Source organism: Nerophis lumbriciformis, linkage group LG06 (assembly GCF_033978685.3).
Source record: "Nerophis lumbriciformis linkage group LG06, RoL_Nlum_v2.1, whole genome shotgun sequence".
Lineage (NCBI taxonomy): Eukaryota > Metazoa > Chordata > Actinopteri > Syngnathiformes > Syngnathidae > Nerophis > Nerophis lumbriciformis.
Genome location: NC_084553.2, coordinates 37,958,431 through 37,966,585, shown reverse-complemented (window position 1 = coordinate 37,966,585; position 8,155 = coordinate 37,958,431).

The following is an 8,155-nucleotide window of genomic DNA, read 5'->3' as shown; positions in this document are numbered from 1 at the left end:
CATTTGTTGTAGTCTTTCTTGAACTATTTGGAAAAAAAGATATAAAAATAACTAAAAACTTGTCGAAAAATAAACAAGTGATTCAATTATAAATAAAGATTTCTACACATAGAAGTAATCATCAACTTAAAGTGCCCTCTTTGGGGATTGTAATAGAGATCCATCTGGATTCATGAACTTAATTCTAAACATTTCTTCACAAAAAAAGAAATCTTTGACATCAATATTTATGGAACATGTCCACAAAAAATCTAGCTGTCAACACTTGCATTTCTTTTCACAGTTCTTTTTGACAGACATTTAAAAAAAATCTCACGTACCCCCATTTGAGAACCACTGCCCTAGACAAGCCACCACCTCATCGCAGGGTCAACACAGATAGACAGACTGTCATTTACATTCACACACTAGGGCCACTTTAGTGTTGCCAATCAGCCTATCCCCAGGTGCATGTCTTTGGAGGTGGGAGGAAGGCCGAGTACACGGAGAGAGCCCACACAGTCACAAAGAGAGCATGCAAACTCCACACAGAAAGACCAAAGAGCCCGGGAATTGAACCCAGGACCTTCTAGCTGTGAGGCACAAGTGCCAACCAGTTCACCACGGTCCTGCCACTCTCAGACCTTGAGAAACAAAATTCTCTGGTCTGATGAGACAAAGATTGAACTCTTCAGCGTGAATGCTAGGCATCATGTTTGTAGGAAATGTGAGAATTAGATATTTTAAGTGTTCTTTCTTAATCCATAGTCAGGTTTAAAGCAGCTAGTATTTCCCATGTGAACTCTTTGGGTTTTTATCTTATGTCCGCTAGTAAACTCTTTGTTTTACCTTGAAGGCGCCGGAGTGTCTGCACATGGGAATAACATATTCCTGTGGAGAAGGCCTTATCTGTTTTGAACCACAGCTGCATTTCTTTTTGGGCGGTGTTGCGTCCGACTTTCTCTTAGGAAATACAACAAACTGGTCAATCCCAAGTTCTTTCGGATGACGTATATGTTAAGTAAGAAGGACCACCAAGACAGAATAGCAATACTACCGAGTTTTACTAAAGCTTTAGGAGACAAGTCCTCACAATGCGATAATAGCAGCATCAAGAAGCGGTCTAAAAAGAGTCAGCTTATTTAGTACGAAAACAGCCCCTCCCGCCCAGAAAGAAATACAGCCTGGTTATTCTAAACCGATAAGGCCTCTTACACAAAAAGGGAGTACATTATACTCCTAGCAAACATGCCAGGCCTTCAAGGTGAAACACCGAGTTCACTAACGAGCATTAGGAAAAAACACAAAGTGTACATATGGGAACATATTAGCTGCTTCAAACATGACTATGGATAAAGAAAGAACATTTAAAAATGTATGCATTCTCCACAGCGGGAGGGGCTGTTTTCACTCGACATAAGCTGACTAATTTTTGTTTACTTCAGACCTCTCTTGCCAATGCTATTGTTGCATTGTAAAGGGCTGGTCTCCTGAAGCTTCAGTAAAACTTGGTATTGTATCATTCTGTCTGTGGGGTCCTTTTTACTGAACATATACACCGTATGTCATTCAAAAAGAACTTGGGATTGATCAGTGTGTTTTATTCCCTGAAGAAAAAGAGGAAGACTGATCGCGCAACAGAAACCAGGCATTTCTCATCACCAGGCCAATACCATCCCTACAGTGAATGGTGGCGGCAGCATCATGCAGTGGGTTGTTTTTCAGCGGCATGAACTGGGAGACTAGTCACAATAGAGGGAGAAATGAATGCAGCAATGTACAGACACATCCTGAATGAAAACCTACTCCAGAGTGCTCTTGAACTCAGACTGGGTTAATCTTTCAGCAGGATAACAACCCCGAGCACACAGCGAAGATATCAAAGGAATGACTCTAGGACAACCCTGTAAATGTCCTTGAGTGGGCCAGCCAGATCCCAGACTTAAATCCCCTTGAACATCTCTGGACAAATCTGAAAATGGCTGTGCACTGACGTGTCCCATCCAACCTAACAGAGCTTGAGAGATGCTGCAAAGAGGAATGGGTGAAACAGCCCAAATAGATGTGCCAAGCTTGTGGCATCGTGTTTAAAAATATTTGAGGCTATAATTGCTACCAAAAGTGAATTAACAAAGTATAGAGTAAAGGCTGTGAATACTTAAGTACATTGATTTCTTAGTTATTTTTTATTAAATTTCAAAAAAGCTATTAAACAACTTTTTTTACATTGTCATTATGGGATATTGTGTGTAGAATTTTGAGGACAACAATTTAAGGTATTCTATTTTGGAATAATAAATAAATGAATAAATAAATAAATAACTACATGTTGAAAAAGCGTCGTGAATGCTTTTCAGATGCACTGTGCCAGGACTGTCTCAACTGAGAAATTAGCTGAGATAGGCTCCAGCGACCCCCCGCGAACCTGAAAGGGACAAGCAGTAGAAAATGGATGGATGGATGGAATTGGATGTTAGATTTTGGGCATATTTGACTCTTAGTGACCATGGCGTTGCTTTTTTTAAAAGGGGTTGTAATATGATTTTTTTTTTGTACATTTAAAAGACTCCCTTGTGGTCTACAAAACATGTAATGGTGGTTCTTCCTATCCCCTTCTGATCTATTACAGCTGCGTCAAACCCAAAATATATCCAAACATTTAATAAAGTTTAACACAAATAATGCAACAAGAAAAGTACCCACGCTTCTCTTTTGTGAGTAAATCTGTACAACAGATCTGAAAAAAAACCCCATAAAAAAATCCATGTTTTTTTTTCCTGTAACAATTAAGCTTTTATCTGATATTTTATGACTTTCTTCCTGCTAGATTTTGAATGTATTTGCCTCATGTCAATTTTATCCTTCTAAAATGTGTACTTTGTTCTGGTAATATTTTGATTTAATAGTCTCGTAATGTTGCCACTTTATTCTTGTAAAATTCTGACTTTATTATGGTAAAATTGTAGCTTTATTCTTATATATTGTGAATGTTTTTTCACCAAATTTGGACTTTAATCTGTAGAATAACATATTGATGGCTTTAATCGAAATAACAGAGGACATTATCAATGCAATAGATGGTAAACAGTGTGCAGCGACAGTATTTATGGATCTAACTAACGCATTTGACACAATTAATCACAATATTTTCATAAACAAATTAGAATGGTATGGCGTCAGAGGGTTTGTCTTAAAGTGCATAAAAAGCTACTTAACTAATAGTAAGCAATACATGAAGGAAGGCAAACACACATCTACAACGCTAAATATATCCTGTGGCGTATCACAGGCATCAGTACTGGGACCAAAATTGTTCAACCCTTATATAAATGACATAAAGTTACAAAAGACTTCAAGTTAGCATTATTTACAAGCGATACAACTGCACTATGTTAAGGAGAGAACACACAGAAGCTAATACAAATAACAGCAGAAGATATGAAAACATTAAAGAGATGGTTTGACAAAAACAGATTATCTTTGAATCTCAGCAAAACTAAAATAATGAGAAAGTCAAACACAAATACAAATAGACGGAATAAACATTGAAAGAGTAGTTAAAATCAAATTTCTAGGTGTAATGATTGATGATAAAATGAAGTGGAAATCGCATATACAAAATATACAACATAAGGTGGCAAGAAATACATCAATAATGAATAAAGTTAAATATGTATTGGACCAAAAAAATAATTTCAAATTCTGTCCTGCTCGTTAGTGTTAACATATTGTGTAGTCACTAATGATGTTTCAAAACAGATGAGTTAGAATAATCTATAATGTTGGATACAGAGAACATACAAACCTTTTATTTATTGAATAAAAAAATATTGAAATTCCACAATATAGAAAATCTACAAACAGCTAAAAGTATGTTCAAATTATAATAAGAACGTACAACAAATATTCTAAAAAAAAAAGAGGATAAATATAACCTCAAAAAAAAAAAGTAACTTAAAACATTTGTATGCACGTACAACACTTAAAACCTTTGATATATCAGTATGTGGAATTAAATTATGGAATGGATTAAGTAAATAAATCAAACTGTACTAAAATGATCCAATTTAAGAAACTGTTCAAACTCAACGCTTTTACAAAGGACACTGAAGAAGAACTATGATACAAATGGTAAATGAGTTATACTTTTACAGCGCTTTTCTACCTTCATGGTACTCACAGCGCTTTGATATGAGGGGCCGTTAGGGACATTATTCAGAATTACCTCTTACATACACTACTGAAATGCTCTCACACAAATAACTGAAATCTTTTTCTTTTATACACACTACTGAAACACTCTTATAAACACTACTGAAATGCTCTTACATACACTACTGAAATGCTCTCACATAAACAACTGAAATGTTTTTCTTTTATACACACTACTGAAACACTCTTATAAACACTACTGAAATGCTCTTACATACACTACTGAAATGCTCTTATAAATACTACTGAAACACTCTTATAAACACTACTGAAACACTCTTACATACACTACTGAAACACTCTTATAAACACTACTGAAATGCTCTTACATACACTACTGAAACACTCTTATAAACACTACTGAAATGCTCTTACATACACTACTGAAACACTCTTATAAACACTACTGAAATGCTCTTAAATATACTACTGAAACACTCTTATAAACACTACTGAAACATTCTTACATACACTACTGAAACACTCTTATAAACACTACTGAAACATTCTTACATACACTACTGAAACACTCTTACATACACTACTGAAAAACTCTTATAAACACTACTGAAACATTCTTACATACACTACTGAAACACTCTTATAAACACTACTGAAACATTCTTACATACACTACTGAAACACTCTTATAAACACTACTGAAATGTTTTTGTCTCACGCACACACACACACGCACACACACCTGGAATTATTTTTCACTAGTATGTATAAACGGATTTCACCTGTGTGTGTGTGTGCTTTTTACACGTCCGTGTGAGAGACAACAATTTCACCAATAATCCCCGCCCCTTTTCAGACAAGTTTTTTTTTTTTTTTTTTTTTTTTTAAAGCCAAGTTGTTGACAAAATGTCTGCCGACAAGTAGCTTAACCGAGGCGGGAGCTCCACTTCATAATTTGAGGGCTTCAGCGGAGAATATAAGAACACTTTCAATGCAACAAGGGTCGGGCTGCCGCTGTGGGTCGCCCCTGCAGGACGCGGCACCTGAGTGGCCACACAGGTGCCTTTCTCCTCCCGACAGCCAAGCAGCCTGGAGCAAATGTTACCTTGCGAGTTTACACTGCAGCAGCATCAAGTGCAACGTTTCAGTTCATGGACATCGAAGCAAGAGGAGGAAAAGGTAATTAGACATTATTTATTTCTAAATGATTGTTGAATCCCTCGAAATGTAAGGCGACATGGCATTGTAGTGAGCTCCAATGGTAACATGTCGAAATGTGAGTCACGTCGTGGTACGTCAGTAGCTAATCAAATACTAATGATAATGGATTACAATTATTTAGCGTTTTTCTATCGACTTGATACGGGGTCCCCAAACTACGGCCCGCGGGCCAGTTACGGTCCACCAAAGTCCAACATCTGGTCCGCTGGAGAAAAAAAAAGTTGTATTATTATTTTCAATCTGTCTTTTCTAATCCATTTTTTGGTGTCCCCTAGCCGCTCAGGCAAATCATATTGTCTAAAAATGCATTTCCCTGTATGACTTATATTGTCTTGGCTGTTTTCATGTGATCTGATTGTTACATTCTTATTCCAGAGTCACCACACAGCTGCGTGACCATTTCAACAAGGACAGAATAAACAACCTCTGGATTCATGGAACTTCTCTGCACACAAATATATTAATTGGAATATTCAATCAATTTCACATAGAAACATTGTGATTATTATTTTCAACAGTGTGTTGAAAACAACCTTTTTTGGCTCAGAAAGGTTCCTTATGTCTTATTATTCATATGCTTTCAATACTTGTCGGTGTGTAATTCCAGACATAGATGTAAACATTAATGAGACAACAATGAACATTTTTCAACAAGTGAACCCACTTGAAAATGATGGCAACTATGGAATAGACATTTTCACTTCAATTCTGCACTTTATTCAGTGAACAATATGTGATATATAAGGTTTGTTAATATGTTTTCTTCTCTTGTGCAGTGTATTCTGCAAATTAACATTTTGTAAAAAATAAATAAAGGAACCTGTTATACAGACATATATGAAGTTGCCCACTTTATTATTGCAAATATCAAAATAACACTGCAATATGTTTGTGCTGTAAACATTTATGTTTCTACCGTTGAGGTTTTTAAGTTATTTTATGTTCTGACGAGTAATGTCATCCAGCCCCCACCATCACACACACATTGTCAAAATCTCCCCAAACTTGTCCCAAATGTTTGTGCTACACAATTTTTTTGTCTTATGATTATTGTATTTAGGCTAGGTGTAAATATTAACACATTAACTTAAACTATAATTTTAGACAAACAATATATATTGTCTGACTACAAGAAGCATTGAAAAGTATATAAATAATAAGGCATAACAGGGGCGTCACTAGCTTTTAAGGACAGAGGGGGCTTAGCCCCCAGGAGATGCACAGGATGCGAGCGAACGTAGCGCACGAGCAAAACACTTCACAAACGGCTAACAAAGACTTATAAATATTTCATTGTTATTATTATTATTTCAGTCGGTTTATTTTCAATCTGTGTTCAGTACAACAACAAACATGGCTTTGCACAGTGATATTTTGTTTACAGCATCAACAAGAAACAATTACTTGCATGATCCTTCACGATACACTGAAACACAATGAAAGTGGTGGCATTAGCCTTTATGTTATTAATTCACAACATAGAGGCTAATGCCACCACTTTAGCTCACAATACAATAATTGTTTGTTCCCAAATATTTTGAAGTTGCACAGATTACATTTTGGGCACATATGTGACTAAAATGGTTGTAAATTAAAGCCCTGGAAATATTACTTAGTTACTTGAATTAAAATAATATCTGGATCGGGATAATTTGGCTTAAATATAATATATATATATATATATATATATATATATATATATATATATATATATATATATATATATATATATATATATATATATATATATATATTATGGCAAGCCGTTAAGGAAATTAAATATATATGGAAGTCTGAATAGAAATGAGAAAGATTTATATATACTGTAAATAAGAAAGACTTAGAGTCCGTCTGCTGATCTGAAAAAGAGCCAAAGCTGTCAAAGAGTTGAGAGATCATCTTCAAAGTGCAATGCTGAAACAAATAATGCAAACAATAAAATGTAACTTCCAGGGCTTGAGATTAACGTAGTCCCGGGGACGGTAAAAAAAATGCACGTGACGAAATGAAATGCTCCCCGGGACAATGGCTTTTAACCATTGTTTTTCTTTTTCTTTTTATGCATTTATTAATTTTACATTTGATATTAAATGTATTGGTTTTTCCTCCCTCTGAAAATAGAATACAATAAAACAAATATATTTAATGATGTTTTTTTCATTATTTTAACAATAGGATAATGCATATTACTTTATATAGACTCTACCAGAAACACAAAACTTAAAAACAAAATTATTTACAATTGCAGACACAAGGTTTCGTGCAGCTTCACTCATTGTAAAGGAAGACGGAAGTCCACGCAGGAGAAAAATGACTACAAAGATGGTGTCTGGGTTTTTCTTATATATATATATATATATATATATATATATATATATATATATATATATATATGCATGGTCGCAAAGAAAATGCGGACTGGATTTTGAGTGATGTGGGCATTTTCTATATGAACAAGTGGAATGGATTGGATACCGACGCACTAAAGGGGCTCTCTACCTTACGCTATGAAGTGAGGGGAAACTGAGTGAATAATGACAGGTTATATAATTATTTATTTAAACTCATATTCGGGCCACTTTATAATGAATATGTCGGCATGTATTTGTAAAAAAAAAAAAAAAACTGTCCCCAAATTATTTAGGGGGGCTTAAGAATATTTTAGGGGGGCTTGAGCCCCACTAAAACAGGCCTAACAACGCCAATGAGGCATAAGGAACCTTTTTTGAGCAAAAAAAAAGGATATTTAATAGGTTTATGTGAAATTGATTGAATATTCCAA